General features: G+C 48.2%; 1 protein-coding gene across 1 annotated transcript in view; it reads left to right on the forward strand.

Annotated features, from left to right (window-relative positions):
* Nucleotides 1-16398, forward strand: part of LOC121914285 (fibulin-7-like) — a 106210-nt gene that overhangs the window by 24213 nt on the left and 65599 nt on the right. Inside the window, exons 6-7 of the mRNA XM_042437576.1 lie at nucleotides 11897-12061; nucleotides 12444-12540. The gene's annotated coding sequence lies outside the window, so the exon portion shown is untranslated. The remainder of the gene's footprint in view (nucleotides 1-11896; nucleotides 12062-12443; nucleotides 12541-16398) is intronic.

A 16398-nucleotide genomic window follows, 5' to 3' on the forward strand; every position in this document is an offset into this window, starting at 1 on the left:
TTGATCTACCTTTCTGGTGTTAATTTCTGGGTTTTTTAAATTAATAAATTTTATTTAAAAGGAAAAAAGAAAAGAAAAGCTCAGAGAGCTATAAATAAATAAATGCAGTGAGGGCATCTGGCCACCCGGAGTGGGATGAGATCTGAGACAGACAATGATGAATTTGGGGTGAGGTTGGATTCTGCCTGAACAAATGCCCCCTTATCCCAAAGGTCTAGGACGTGGGGCGAGGGCAAACCTAACCTCAGCCGAGTTGAAGGGTATGTAACGTGGGCTGTTTGCAGATGGCAGGAAGGGTTTGTTTGCTCAAATGAAAGGTCAAGGTAGAAGTCCACTAGCCCTTTGTTAATCATTAGTTGGCACTTCCATATAATACATCATTATCTCCTTGTGCCCACCACCCTCTTGTCCTTCCCTCTGCCAGGATAGACATGGCTTTCACCAGCTTTGTTCTCCTGCCAGCACCAAAGACCTTGCTATTCAGAAGGGTGCTTGGCTTTTACCCTAATGCTGAATTGGGTTTTCTCTGGTCAATGGCACCTCTGGCTAGAATCCTGGTCGTGACCAACGCCAGCATTTGCACTTTAGCCAAAGTTACACAATGTTGGAGAGGGACTGCATATGTAGGCCTGAATACTATCAGTTAGTCCCAATTGGAGTGTAAAGACCAAGGCTGCATGGCTGTGTCTGCACTGCAGCAATTTCACACCGCTTTAACTGCCATGGCTCCATGCTATGGAATCCTGGGATCTGTAGTTTTCTAAGATAGGCTGCATCCGCAACGCAGAAATAATCCAGGTTGACACCGCTTTAACTGCCATGGCTCCATGCTATGGAATCTTGGGATCGGTAGTTTTCTAAGATAAGCTGCATCCGCAATGTAGAAATTTAGGTTTGGAACACCAAATTCCAATAAAACCAGCATACATTTTAAATACACGTTTTTATGATCCTCAGTTTTGCAAGCCTGTGTGATCTAACATTGCTCTTACTCTGGGAACCAAGCCAAATAGGGAGAAAAGGCATTTGACCTGATGAACCAAGGGAAGGGTGGAAGATGTTCCTCCTCAACAACACACCCCTTTGGAGGCAAAAACTGCCCTCCCTCCAACAGACATTCCCTTATCTGTAGGGGGAAAAGCAGACTATTGAACAAACAGGGTCACCACGCTCACATCCCATGTGACCCTAAGATGGACTCACCTGCGGCCAGTTTCCATTGACGTTGTGGTCAGTCATTGACCCCAAGTCTCTGCATCACCACCTCTGAACTTGACCCACCTTTCCTGGGTACAATTCCAACCAAGATGCTCAGGACGCTTCACCTATACACAGGATGACCACAAGTCCTCCTTTTCTCAGACATGTCCTACCTTTCAACCTGCTATCTAGGAGGAATTCCAAAATATCCTCCTTCTTCTTCGTGGTCTCTGCGAATCATACAAATGGGTTTCACTGCGCCTGCGCAGTGCTGCTCGGAACCTACTGGAATCACTGGGCAGAGTTTACTCTGCAACATATTGAAACTTTTTGGCGGTAACTCCGTCCACCCGTTATAAGGCCCCTGCCTTCCCGCTCTTTTCCCCAGTTCCTTTTTTCCGCCGCGCTTGCTGCTTCAGGGAACTTTCGCTTGCTTCGCTTGCTTGGAATCACTTTAGTTTTTTGACCTCGGACTGTACTCTTGACCATTCTTTGTCTCCCGCCCCTGGTAACTTCGGACTTTCGGACTGCTGACCTCGTTTACGGATTCTCCTCTGGCTTTGACGACCTCAAAAATGCCTGCACCCTTCAAGAAGTGCGACATTTGTGGGGGCAAGGTGCCCGTCCAGGATCCGCACTCCTCCTGCCTGCTGTGCCTTGGCAAGAACCATGATACCAAGGCCTGCCTGCTCTGCAGATCCCTCTCGTCTCAGGCCCGGAAGAACCGTGAGTCCCGGCTCACTTCGGTGATTGCCCTCGGCAAGGTACAAGAGGGGGGTTCGCGGTCGTCCTCTGTCCCGCCTTCCACGCCCCCCGCCTCATCTTCTCGGGCCAGTGTGTCCAGTGTTACATCTGGAAAGGCCGCCGTCCCCAGTGTGGTGTGTGTCCCGGCTGGGACAATCCCTTCCACCACCTCCGATGTGGCCCGTGGCTCGAAACCGCCCAGCGCCACCGACGAACCCTCCAAGCGCCCCCACAAGTCTTCGGGGACTGAGGGTACCGAGCCGGCCTCCAAACCGACGAGGAGATCGGAGGGCTCACATTCTAAGAAGGCTTCCAAGCCGGAGGGCCATCTTGTCTCGCCTTCGTTGTCCAAGGCATCCAAGGCATCTCGCCACGCTTCGAAGCCTAAAGAGCTGGCTGTGCCTTCGGGAGGAGCAAGGTCTCCAAGACCTTCCTCGTCGGCAGCGGCTGCTGTCCTCCTAGACCTCCCGGACAATCCTTTCTTCCCAACGGAAGAGGTTCCCAGGCCTGGGAAGAAGAGGCACCACGACAAGTCGGGTCGTGATCCTGCCCCGAAGAAGTCCAAGTCTTCCAAGGACCGATCCACCACCGACCCACCGAAGACGAAGGACAAGAAGCGCTCCCCTTCCAAACAGGCCCGCGCTTCCACTTCGGCAGCCCCACGCGATCGGGAGCCTACGCCTGAGAGTCGGCGGACCCCGGTGCCTGACACGCCACTGCCTCAGCCCACCATGGACTTTGTCCACGGGACGGAGGACACTGCTCTCCTCCCTTCGCCAGAACACCGGTCGCTTTCCCACTCTGGGACCGACAACGACGACCAGCCCCGTAGGCAGGGTATACCGGACCTGTTCTTCGACACGCAATCTGGCCGGTATTATTTGTCGATTTCGGAGGACAGAGCGATGAAGGAGTTCACCAGGCTGAACCCCCATCCTGCAGACCAAGGCACCCCGTCCAGATCGGTCCAGACCGTATCTGTCTATGAGAGATTGCCGTCTCCACCTCGCAGGTGCTCACAATCCTCAACTGACCTCATCCCAGCCCGCCCGAGATCCCAAATCAGGGTGATGGACCCTCTCTCCTCCGACTTGGACTCTGACGATGAGCCTTTGCTTCCGTCTGAAGCACCTTCTGATGAGGACGTCCTCTCGGTGTCGGCCTCGCCGCAGAGGATGCATAATCCGCAGCCGTCTTCCCCGTCGGATGACGTCCGGTCCTTCACAGAACACGTTGTCAAGATGGCAAGGGCTCTCGACATCGAGCTCTCTTCCCCGGACGACGACGCTGAGGACCCGGTAGAGCGTCGGGTGCACGGACGAGTGCCTACTCCACCTTGTCTGCCTCTCCTCCCGTCTCTTCAGACCATCGTGAAGAGGTCCTGGGAGTCCCCGGCCACCCTGTCTGCGTCCTCCCGCAAGGTAGAGTCGCTCTACAGAGTCGCCCCGGCGAGCTGTCCTTGGTTGGCCGACCACCCCAGGCCGAACTCTGCAATCGTGGAGGGAGCCCAGCACAGCTTCGTTCCGAAGCAGGCGACCTCCCCTGTCGACCGGGAGGCTAAGAAGGTTGATGGCCTGGCCAAGAAGGCTTACTCGGCAGCGGCACTTACGGTGAAGGCCGTCAATTACACCGCCTGCATGGGGGCCTATATCCAGACCCTCATGGAACGGATCTCCCCTCTCATCCCGGACGTTCCGGATGACATCCAGAGGCAGCTGGTGGAGATCAGAGATGAGATTCATTCCATTGGGAGTTGGCTCATCACCACTTCCAGGAACATAGCAGATTGCTCAGGGAGGGCCATGTCCGCATCCATGGCACTTTGACGCCACGCCTGGTTGAGGGCCTCGGACCTCAACCCTACAGTCAGGGCGGCCATCGAAGACATGCCGCTCGACGGGACCGGGCTCTTCCATGCCGAGACCGATGACCGCCTGAACAGAAAGTTCAGGATGAAGGCGGCGGCGAAGAAGCATGGCATGTCCTCGACACCTGCTTCTCCATTCCGGAAGCGTCAACGCCCGTGGCAGCCGCAAGGTCAGTCACAGGGGACCTTCTCCCGGGATCGGCAGTCCCAGCAGCAGGGCTCCCAGAGACACTGCTTCCCCTCGCAGTCTTCCTCCTCCTCTGGCCGTTGCAACTTCCCGTCTCGGTACCGCAAGTCCCGCCGGCAGGACACCAACCAGGGGAAGAAGAGAACCTGAAGGGACGCGGCGCGCTTCGTCCCTCCTTCACCCCTCTTTTTCTTGGACATCTTGAGGCCCTTTGTTAACCCCTGGGCCTCTATAACATCGGACTCGTGGGTTCTCAACATCGTCCATAGGGGTTATGCCCTCGAGTTCCAAGAGCTCCCTCCAACTGGAGCCTTCATGTCCACTCCCCCCTCGGACACCCTTCTCGACGAAGTGCGCACCTTGCTTGGTAAAGGGGCAATCTCCCCTTTGCCGCCCGACCAATGTCCTCGGGCCTTTTTCTCCAGGTACTTCACAGTCCCGAAAGCGGATGGGGGCATCAGGCCCATCCTGGACTTGAGACAATTGAACTTGTTCCTTGACTACCGCCGTTTTCGAATGGTAACCTTGGCTTCCATTCTGCCTCTGCTTCACCAGGGCCTGTGGTTTGCGACCGTCGACCTGAAGGACGCCTATTTCCACATCGGGATCCGAGAGTCCCACCGGAGATTCCTCGCCTTCGCTGTCGGCTCCACCTCGTACCACTACAACGTTCTTCCCTTCGGTTTGGCCACGGCTCCAAGGGTCTTCACGAAGTGCATGGCACCAGTGGTGGCATACCTTCATCAAAAGGGCTTCATGGTCTTTCCCTACCTGGACGACTGGCTGTTTGCAGCCGAATCCCAAAGCGAGCTGCAGGAGGCACTTCGCCTTGCGCCTCTTGGACTCCCTCGGGCTGGTCGTCAACAGGGAAAAGTCCCACTTCGCACCGACCAGGCAAGTCAAGTTCATCAGGGCCATCCTCAACTCCGAAAGTTGCTCAGCCTTCCTCCCTCCGGACCGGTTTCAGACCCTGACAACGTCCCTCAGGCCGTGCATCTCCCACAGAAGGGTGAGAGCCAGAGACGTCCAAGTCGCCCTAGGCCACATGGCATCGACAACATTCGTCACCCCTTGGGCAAGACTTCGTCTTCGGCCTCTCCAATCCTGGTTCCTCTCGGTCTTCTCTCCGTTAGAAGACCCCCCGTCCAAGTGGCTCACGGTACCGAGACCGATAGCCGCCTCCCTCAGATGGTGGTTGGACCGCCGCAACGTTTGCACCGGGATGCCTTTTCATCAACCCCAGGCACAATTGACCCTGACAACCGATGCATCCCTGGAGGGATGGGGCGCTCACCTGCTCGACTTGGTCGTCAAAGACAGGTGGTCCTCACAAGACAAGCTCCTCCACATCAACGCTTTGGAGATGCTCGCAGTGGAAAAGGCTTTGAGGGCGTTTGAGTTCGCTGTCACAGGAAGGGTGGTCCTCCTGAGGACGGACAATACCACCGTGATGTATTACATCAACAAGCAAGGTGGTACCAGGTCCAGGACCCTGCTCGACCTCACGCTCCGCATCTGGGACTGGTGCATCCAGAGGCGAGTCCTCCTCCAGGCGATTCACCTTCCCGGGGAGGAGTGCATTTATGTGGTCATGTCCCTGGTGGCGCAATGGTTAAATGCCTATACTGCAGCCACTCACTCAAAACCACAAGGTTGCGAGTTCAAGACCAGAAAAAAGGGCTCAAGCTTGACTCAGGTTTGCATCCTTCCAAGGTCGCTAAAATGAGTCCCCAGATTGTTGGGGGCAAATTAGCTTACAATTGTAAACCGCTTAGACACTGCTTAGGCGATATGAAGCGGTATATAAATGAAGCTTGTTTGTTTGTTTGTTTCAACCTTCTGTCCAGGAAGAATTCCAAAATGTCCTCCAGAGTCCTAGTCTAATGATCAAACCACTATGCCATGCTGGTTCTCCATATGTGTGTGTCCACATGCTGAATATGTTCAAGCTGACTTTTGCAACTTGCTTTTTCGTCATGGGAAGAGTGCCCCTGGTGGTCCCTAAGTGATAGTCCTTACTATTGTGCCAGGGATCTAAAAATAAAAATGCAAGTCCTTGCATCCTCTACCTATGAATTTATTCTGCAATTTGGTTGCTAAATGAAATAATGAGGGCAAGGTCAATATTCCATTGCCATCCCTCCCTTCTTTCTGGAGCTTTCAAGGGCTGCAGCCACTACAAAAATAATGCAGTTTAATACTACTACTACTAATAAAATTTATTTCTATCCCGCCTCTCCAATAGGATCAAGGTGGCTTACATCAATAAAACCAAATACATAATCAAATAATATCACAACCCCCTCTTCTTTAAAATAAAATAATAATAATAAAATTTATTTCGACACCACTTTAACTGCCATGGTACAATGCTATGGGATCCTGTGATTTGTAGTTTTATGACTGAGCATTCTCTTTCAGAGAGCTCTGGTGCCACAACAAACTACAAATCCCATGAAGGGGGCATTATGGAAATGAAAGACAGGTTGAGTTATATAAAGCCAATTTCTAGAAAGCAAGAAATATTATTTAATGAAAAATTGCTTGTCAGATATAAATATGGATTCAACAAGGTTGTTAACCCAGGTTGCATCTGCACTGCAGAATTAATACAGTTTGACACTGCTTTAACTGCCATGGTGCTATGCTATGGAATCCTGGGAATTGTAGTTCTGTGAAATATTTAGCTTTCTCCATCAGAAAGTGCTGGTGCCACAACAAATTACAGATCCCAGGATGGCATAACATGGAGCCATGACAGTGAAAGCTGTGTCAAACTGCATTAATTCTGCAGGGCGGCTACTATTTCCTACTCCTTTCTCTCTGCACATTCAGGGGGTTGCAACCCCAGCAGTTGGAGAGGATTTCCTAAACTATTCTTTGAGCTTTTTCAGCCTGGTGGTGGGTCCCACCCTTCCGATGAATTCAATTCTTTATTTATGAACGTTCTTGTATGGTGTTTGTGGCGGTCGAGGAGTAAAGCTCATCAGCTTCTTTCTGTCTCATAATCTTGGTGCAAGCGCACCTTTGGCGCCATGCACCTGGACATTATTCTGCCACTCCCAGGAAGGATAACTTTGGTCTCCCTGCCTCTCCATCCACCACCCATGGAGAAGAAGCACCTAGAGATTCAACTTCTCCCCCTTTTTTGCAATGAACACATTCCAGCAAGAGAAAGGAGACATTAACCTCTTAATTCCTCTCCAAGAGATCATTAAGGCAATTGAGATGACCCAGATGGACAAAGAACTCAGCAAATAAAAGGCTGCTAGGCCAAAGGGGAGAGTCAGTGTGACCTAGTGGATTGAGTGTTGGACTCTTGACTCTGGAGATCAGGGTTCAATTCCCTGCTTGGCTATGAAACTCACTGGAGGACCATGGGCAAGTCACACTCTCTCAGCCTCAGGGGAAGGCAATCTGTTATGCAAGTTATGCAGGGTCTAGTACAGGGGTCGGTAACCTACGGCCCGTGGGCCGGATCCAGCCCGGTGAGGCCTTGGGACCGGCCCCAGCCCGGTCCTGCCACCGATTGCCGCCCCCGCCACAGCTTCCGCGCCACTCCAGGCGCCATTTTGAGTTCAGCCCCCCAATTGTCTGAGGGACAGCAACTCAGCCCCCAGCTCAAAAAGGTTGCCTACCCCTTGTCTAGTACTTGCATGGACAATGCCCAGGGAAGACTAGGCATCTCCAAGTAGGAGTAGGAAAAGAATCCAGCTTGGATCTTGGTGATCCATGGCTGTTGGTCAGATGTGACCCAGTCCTGGGCTAGACTGACCAATGGCCTGATGTAATGTATGCCACCAGCCCTGGTCCCTACTATGTGTGCCTACTGATCTTCTAGCCTATGAATTTCCCAGGAAAAATGTTGGGAAACTACAGCAGGAGGAAGAGCAAGCTCATGGCCTGCAGCCCAGCTAGCAAACTCTGCCTGGATCTCCCAGTGACACATAATAGTGCATACCACGAGGCAGCTGGCACATCGGACACCCCTCTCCACATCAGTGGTGCTGTCAGGTCCAGACAAAGGAACGCCCTCGGCTGAAAACAGGACCCATCTCGCTGGGGGGAAAAACAAGCCATGGAAAAGTTGGCAAGGAAAGAGGTGAGACGAGGGAGCTCACACTGCTGGAGGCAATGTGCAAAGAGCAGGTTGCGCCGGATTCTGCAGCCTCCTTTGGCACGGAGTCAGCATAAGGCAGCGTTCGCACGACAGCCTCACACGTCCAACACGGCACAACAACAGATCAGTTCTGTGGTTAGCAAAGAAGAGAGTCGCCTGCAACAGCTCAGCTGAATAGGAATGGAATACCGTTTCACAAAGGGTGGGCAACTTGGCCGCCCTGGCTGGGGATGATGGGAATTGTGCACCAACGTGTGATTGGGGTCTGATTGGTCATGAATCAAAACTGCCGGATGCAGAACAAAGGTATCCCATGGAACACAGTGTTGTTATTCTTGCCTTCTTTCTACAGTAACTCAGAAATCACTGAAAACGACAGCTCAAAGATATACAAATCCACAGAACAAATTTACAGGCTTTGCAGAGGCTTTTGGGTTTGGCTGAAGTTCACATCCCCTAATAATTTCAGCTGGACCCTGTAATGATGTTTGAGGGAGCGGGGGAAGTCAGGATGTGTGCAAGGAGCCACTTGACAACACATCTGGACACTCAAAAGAGAAAACATTTGGCACAGCTGCCAAAAGAGAGCAGTGGAGAGAGAAATTCTGTTCTTCCATCATATTCCTTGCACAGCGATGACTTCCAGACATCACTCCTGCGCACATGGTTTTCTTAATAGAGCACCCGCTGGATGGGATGGGCTACAAAACCTATCAGCTACACTTGCACTGGTTCGGGGGATGATGGGACTCACAGCCGAACAACTGGAGCATACTGGGATGGCAGTAGCCTGTGATACAGCCAGACTTGGGCTGCATCTGCACTATGGAGACCATGCATTTTAACACCGTTTTAATTGCCATGATTCCATGCTATGGAATTATGAGATTTGTAGTTTTATGAGAGATTTAGCCTTCCCCATCAACCAACTACAGATCCCAGGATTCCATAGCATGGAGCCATGGTAATTAAAGCAGTGTCAAACAGCATTAATTCCTCAGTGCAGATGCAGGTCTGGTTGTTAGCCCTAAAACTGAAGACAGTTGGCCAGAGAGCGACAATGATTCACACAATGATCCCCTCTTCCAAGAGTCCCAGGGCTGCAAGCAGCAAAAATTTAACTTTGTGGAACAGATGAGCAGCCTCTTTGCTGCACCTAGTGTAGAAAATGAGAAAACTAGATACAACACATGGCGATAATAATAGCCATTTTCGTGTGTGTTATTTCATAAAAATATTTATATCCTGCCTTATATCCAAAGATCTCTGGGCAGCATATAATAACCTTCATTTAAACCATTTAAAGTTATACGAAATGCCAACCAGTAAACGATAAATTACAGGCTAACATGAATTAAACAATCTCACCAATTAAAATGAGAAAATAGCTAAAACCACATGCATGTACCAACAGGATAATATCATTAGACCCCAAAGGCTTTAGTCACTGGAATATCTTCCATCTGTTCATCAGACATTATTATACTGTATATAACTGGGTTTTATAGAGCGTGGGTTGTGTGTACTTTATTTTGCATTTACCTGCATCACCCTGAGAAAAATGAGCTACAGCATCATCAGTAGTGGCTAAGGACTCCTCTGTTAGTGGGGTGGCCCAACCATTCCAGGTTGTAACCTAAACTTTATCCAAGGTGTAGATGGTTGTACACTTGTTAACTGTCATCAAGTCAACTTCAGCTTATGGTGACACCTTGATGGATAGGCCTCCAAGTCACCCCAACAGCCTTACTCAGATCTTGCAGACTCAGAACACCCATTGTGACTTCCTTGAAGGAGTTTCTCCATCTTGAATGAGGTCTTCCTCTTTTTTGGGGCCTTCCACCTAGCTAAGCATCATTGTCTTTTCTGAAGAGTCATGTCTTCTCATGATGCCCCCAAAGGATGACAATCTGAGTTTAGTCATCTTGGCGCCTAGGGAGAATTCAGGCCTGTTGTTGTTGTTGGTTGTATGCCTTAAAGTCATTTCTGACTTATGATGACCCCATGAGTGAGAGACTTCCAAGTTACCCCATCCTCCACTGCTTTGCTTAGCTCTTGCAGATTCAAGACACCCATTGTGGCTTCCATGATGAAGTCCATCTACCTGTAATGCAGTCTTCTTCTTTTCCTCCTACCTTCTACCTTAGCAAGCATTATTGTCCTTTCTAGTAAGTCATGTCTTCTCCTGATATGGCCAAAGTACGACAGTCTGAGTTTAGTCATCTTGCCATCTAGGGAAAATTCAACTTGATTTGTGTTGTTGTTGTTGTTGTTGTTGTGTGCCTTCAAGTCATTTCTGACTTTTGATGACCCTATGAGAGACTTCCAAGTCAGCCTGACCTCACCAACCCTGTTCAGGTCTTGAAGACTCAGGGTATCCATTGTGCCTTCCTTGATAGAGCTTTCTAAACATCATTGCCAATATTTGCATACAATGGTACATCCCCCAGAACCTAAATCAATTTACCTATTGAAAGGAGAGAGTGTGTCCACACTACGGAACCTTAACTTGCTGGTCCTGGGACTTGTAGCTTGGGCAAAGTCTTTTAGAATCCTTTGCCATAGAGGCCCTCTAGTGTCCTCCCCAAACTACAGGTCCCAAGATACTATGTGAAGAGACAGACTGAGCAACAAAACAGTACATTGGGAGCTGTGGCTCAAGAGGTTAATCTGCATCTGCCATACTGAAGAATTAATGCAGTTTGACGCCGTTTTAATTGTCATGGCTCCTTCCTATGGAATCCTGGGGTCTGGAGTTTGTTGTGTCCCCAGAGCTCTCTGACAGAGAAGCCTGACTAGCTCTCAAAATTACAGATCCTGGAATTGCATCACTTTGAACCACGGCAGCTCAAACAGTGCCAAACTGCACAGATTTTTCAGTGTAGACGCAGCCTAGCTCTTTCCTAGTTTCCTCACTTTACCTCCCCACCAATGCCAAGATTTCAAATGTCAGTTTGTAGGAAACGACCCAGACGCAGGGAAGAAATATGGGAATGAGGAGCCTCGTGCCTCCCTCTGCTACTGCTGCTGCGACCTCGGAGTAAACAAGCGCCTGTGAAGAAACATTGACCCGCTTTGTTTTTAATCACATGCTCCGGCATGAACATTCATAAAACCTCTGTGCCAGGTGCAATCATTAGTCAGTAAATTAATCATACATAATTACCAACTTAGAATCTAATTCACTCCAGTTCCAATTTCCCACCAGGAGCTCGGTGAAACTCACCATATTCCTTGTTTCACCCCATCCTTTCCTACATAAGACAGAGACAGAGAGGGATCGGGACCCATAGGAGAGAAGCCATTGCATCTGGTGCATGGTGCAAATCTCTTGGATTATATGGTGTTACAGGTAGCAGTGTTGCCTCCTAGGAATGCACATCTTCCCATTCTTCAACCTCACAGTCAAGGAAAAGCATTCTTCAAAGTTTTCTCCTTGCCTCTGCCCATAGGTGCCTTCAAGTCACCTTTCTCCTTGTGACAACCCCATGCATTTTTCATAGGGTTCTTCTTATTTAGGCAAGGAATCCTCAGAGGTGGTTTTGCCAGTTCCTTCCTCTGAAGTAGAGCCCACAGCACTTGGGATTCAGTGGCGGTCTCTCATCTAAGTGCTAACCAGAGCTGACCCTTCGTCGTTCCAGGATCAAGCTGGATCTGGTGCCTTTAAGCTGCAAGAAGAGAATGAAATGTCTATGTGGTCCCTGGATTGTCTGATCAGAGGATTCAAATGTAGATCTGAACTGTTTTAATCCTATTTTAATATTCACTTTTTGTTCAGATTTTAGGTGTGTTGTTCTTTTTAAAATGTACACAGCCTTGAGTCTCAATTTTGGATAAAGGCGGGATACAAGGAAATACAACAGCAACAATAATAAAAACCACCACCGCCACATGTGTTTGGAGAGAAAGTGGCAGAAAATAGGAAACAAATGAAAATATATATGTAAGTGTAACAGGGTCCAATGCACTTTTTTTTTCAGGTGGTGGCATCCCACAAAACTACAAATCTCAGGATTCTGTAGAATGGAGCCACAGCTATTAAAGTGGCATCAAATTGCATTATTTCTACAGTGTAGATGGACCCTCTGGACTGGGATTCAAGACAGCTCAAAAAAGATTAAAAACAACCGCACATAAAAACAGACAAATGCAGGGAGAGACGATAACAGCCCCCAAAATATAATGCCAAAACCCAATTAAATCAATTATGGTATTAAAACACTACTGAGATGGATTTTTTTTAAAAATGAAAACATATTTGTAAACGTAAAGCACCAAACTGCTGAAAGCCCCCTTTCAAAGCATGTATTTGTTTCTTTTTGCAGAGCTGATGTCAAGATAAGTCATCCCACGTTCTGGTCGTTGGTTGCAGCCAACTTTCGCAGCCAATTTGTGCTATATCTTACATTCCTGGATCCTCAGGTATGAGCCATAGACTAAAACAAAGAAACTATAGTCTTCCCGTCCCATGAGTCACAAATGTCTGTAATCCTAAAATTGAGATAATTGCAAGAAATTACCGTGTGCATCTCCCTCCCTCCCATACACACACAGGCACACAAAAATTTCCATCAACATGGATGGCATTCAGACTTCCCCATGGGTTATTGCTTGTCAGTGATTGTAAACCACAACCCAAAACAAACAATGCATTTTGAATTCTTGGCTTGGCGCTTGGCTTTTGGCTGCTCTGTTTATAGCAGCATTTCCTGCAGGGCCCAGAGCAACATCCCAAAAGCAGGACCCCTTGGCCAAGATTTGGGGGAGTTCAGCAGGACCCATACCCTCCAACGTGCCCCACTTTGGCAAGGACAGCTCCAATTCATCCTCTGCTGCCCCACTTCTACAGCTGGTTTTAATATGTCCCAGTTCTTCTACTCCTGCTTTCCTCCTTTGTCCTCATCTTATTTCCATTGCTGGATACTAAGTCCAAAAGTAGTTTGCACTTAGTTAACTCCACAGGGGAGAAAAGCAGAGAGGAGAGGAATCTTGCCCTTCCCAGGAGGCTCAGGCAAAAACCAACTGCTGCAGCCTCTCCTGGCTTGTCTCTTCTTCCTCATTAAAAATGTTTGCTATCTTAACAACATCTCTGATGTTGCCTGGCCACACACTTTCCAGTTTTCAACTGCAAAACGTTGGAAGGTATGCAAAACTTTGCGCGTTTTCTTAGGTCCATTGTTGTGTGCTATCACACCATTTCTACATAAGGAGAGTTGAAGATGAACCTGTTATGGGGTTTTCTTGAAAAGATTTATTCAAAGGCAGTTTTGTGTTTGCCTTCCTTTAAGGCTGAGAGAGTGAGACTTGTGCAAGGTCACCCAGTGGGTTTCCATGACTGAATGTTGGGTCTGGTTAGTTTGGGATGGGAGACTACCATCCCAAACTACTGTACATATAAATTCCAAAAAGCAAACCTTGCTTTTGCCTTTTGATATAAGGGACACCATTTTACTGCCCCGTTGTATATAATGGGACTTAAGCATCAATGGATTTGGATATCTATGGGGATCCTGGAACCAAACCCCAGCAGATACCAAGGGCCCACTTTACTGACCACTGAGCTAGGCTTGTCCTATCTCAAGGCAACCCAATATCTTCCGCATTCATTTCCGCTATATCTTCATTTTCCCTCTGGTCGAAAGGGTGCACTTCTGGGGCACTAGCAGTGATTGCATCTCCAGAGCTTTCTTCATCCATACCTTCCTAAGAGTTCCCTCTTGTTTGTACCTGAACGCTCATAAATTTTGTCTGTTTGCAAAGGCTTTGGCATCCAGCCTAGATCTCCCCTTTCTTTCACGGCCCAGGCGCTCCCTTAATCTGTGCCATATATTTCATTGTGTCAAAACAGGCATCATTCTTTCTAGTATGCTCAGGGTACTTTGCAAAAGCCACATCGGTGTCAAAGGAACCACCAGAAATGTCAACTGACCACAAGGAATTCCAAGGCAATGTGCCCACTTTGTTTGCCCTCACATTCCATCTTCTATAGTGGACAGGATTGGGTTCAAAAGGCAAACACAAATAAGATTTTGTTGTCGTTGTTGTTCTTCCTGGGTGGGTGAGAGGGGATCATACAGAAAGCCACAGAGTCTAAAGCAAAAGCCAATTCTGTCTTTGTGTGTGTGCTTGTGTGGACCAAATGCACCCACCCACTTCAGCGATTCACAAGAGTCTTTGAAAATTCACAGATGTTACATTTATTACTACACATGTGTGAAGCTGCAATCTCACTCCTGTTCCAAGGAAAACATATGCACAGATAACCCAGAGTTGTTGTTGTTGCATGCCTTCAAGTCATTTCTGACTTATGGTCGTCCTAAAACGAACCTATAGAACCTGTGGTGGAGTGGTTTGAGCATTGGACTATGACTCTAGAGACCAGGGTTCAAATCCTGGCTTGACCATGTAAACCCACTGGGTGACCTTGGGCACGTCACACTCTCTCAACCTCAGAGGAAGAAGGCAAAGGTCAATCTGAAGAAACTTGTCAAGAAAACCCCATGATAGGTTTGCCTTAGAGTTGCCATAAGTGGAAATTACTTCAGGGCACACAGCACATAGAAACCCCAAGTTGGGAATCGTCTTTGAAAAATGCATTATTGTCAAGGCCTTTTTCACAAAAGGGATTAAAATGGTTAAATTATACTTTGTTGCCCATGAGGCTGGAATTTATTAAAGTTCGTCACTACCGGTATCTTTACCATCTTGGTTGCCTCCTCTGGACATAGTCCAGCTTCTTCTAAATTAATGCTGGCCCTGAGAATCTGGATGTCCAAAGAGGCAGAAATGCATTACTACTAAACTACATCAGAGCCTTTTCATACTTGCTATTTCTGTGCTTCCTATGTCCTTTTTTTCTATTAGTTTATTTCATTTCCAGTGCGCCTTTCTCCTGGAGTGGGACCCAGCCTTGCTTCCCATGTTAGCAAATTCGAAAGAGTGGGAGCAACCACAAGAAATCCTCTCCTGTGTATATGATATTGATCACTTTTGTCCTGTTGGAACAAAGGCTTTGCATGAACCCCTTTCATCTTCAAGGGTATCATTCCCCCCCCCTCTTTTTCCATTTTCTTTTTTGGCTCATTCTACTCTCCCGCTCCTTAATGATAAAAGTGACTCATGAGAACTTTGAGGTGGACCCTGAAACAAGGAGTGTAAACGCTTTGGAAAGGAAGGTCAGCGTACTCGGATTTGCAAGCCTGAGAATGCCCCATTGTTGACAGCGCACATCAACAATACTCATTAGATGCCTGTGGTTGGGAATGGATTGTTAATACTCTCCGCAGCTCCGTCACACTTTGCTGACGGGCGATATATCTCCAGCCATCAAGGAGTACCACTGCGGACCTGGTTTGGTGGGCTGGGTCACTGGCAATGGAGGCAAATTGGCAGTGGCCAGAGAAAATGGGAAAAGGAACAAACCTGTGGTTGACTTATTTATCTAAAGCAAGCGTGGGAATCTCATGGCCTTGAGCCATATGTGTCTAAGGAGATTATCAGATGGGAAAAGGAGGTCCTTGTCTTGTCCTTTTCTCATCCTTGTCTTGTTTCACACAGTGTCGCACATATCTAGACATGTTCCATCTGGGAAGCATGGCGACTGGATCAGTTTGTAGACCATTTGGAGGTTGTGCTTTCTTATCAGTTTCCTATTCTGTCTGTGACTCCTTGATGCATGGTAAAATAGCTTCCCTTTCCCAAACAAGAAAATCAGCAAATGCTTCGTCATGAAGGACAGGAGAGACCCTCTCACGGCCGCAAAAGTTGACCACATATGGTGCAGCTGCGGACAAGTTACATAGGACCACCAAATGCAGCATCCAAACACATCAATGAACACTAGAGACACTCCAGACTGGGTCAGCCAGAAAAATCATCAGTATATGTTAAAAACCGGCCTGGGCAAAAATGCTATTGACTGAAAGGCTGGACCATGTCAACAACATCAGGTCAGAATGCACAGGGAAGCTACTGAAATCCACAAACACCTGAACAACTTCAACAAGAAATAAGCAAACCCTGAAAGTAAACAAAATTTGGCTATCAGTAACTGAAAAACACCAAAAATCAAGACCAGCAAATGCAAATGAAAACCAGCCAATTTGAAGGAGATTCCCACAGACAATGGACCATGAATTAAATAGACAAATAGAACCCCCCTAAGCCTTGCCATTCAGTAACAGAAAAATACACAGATTAACATGTAAATTGCTTCCTCTCAACCGACAATATATATATACATATATATACATATATAATACAACATAACACCACACACAC

The sequence above is a fragment of the Sceloporus undulatus genome, chromosome 8 (genome assembly GCF_019175285.1).
Source record: "Sceloporus undulatus isolate JIND9_A2432 ecotype Alabama chromosome 8, SceUnd_v1.1, whole genome shotgun sequence".
In the NCBI taxonomy this organism is placed as follows: Eukaryota; Metazoa; Chordata; class Lepidosauria; order Squamata; family Phrynosomatidae; genus Sceloporus; species Sceloporus undulatus.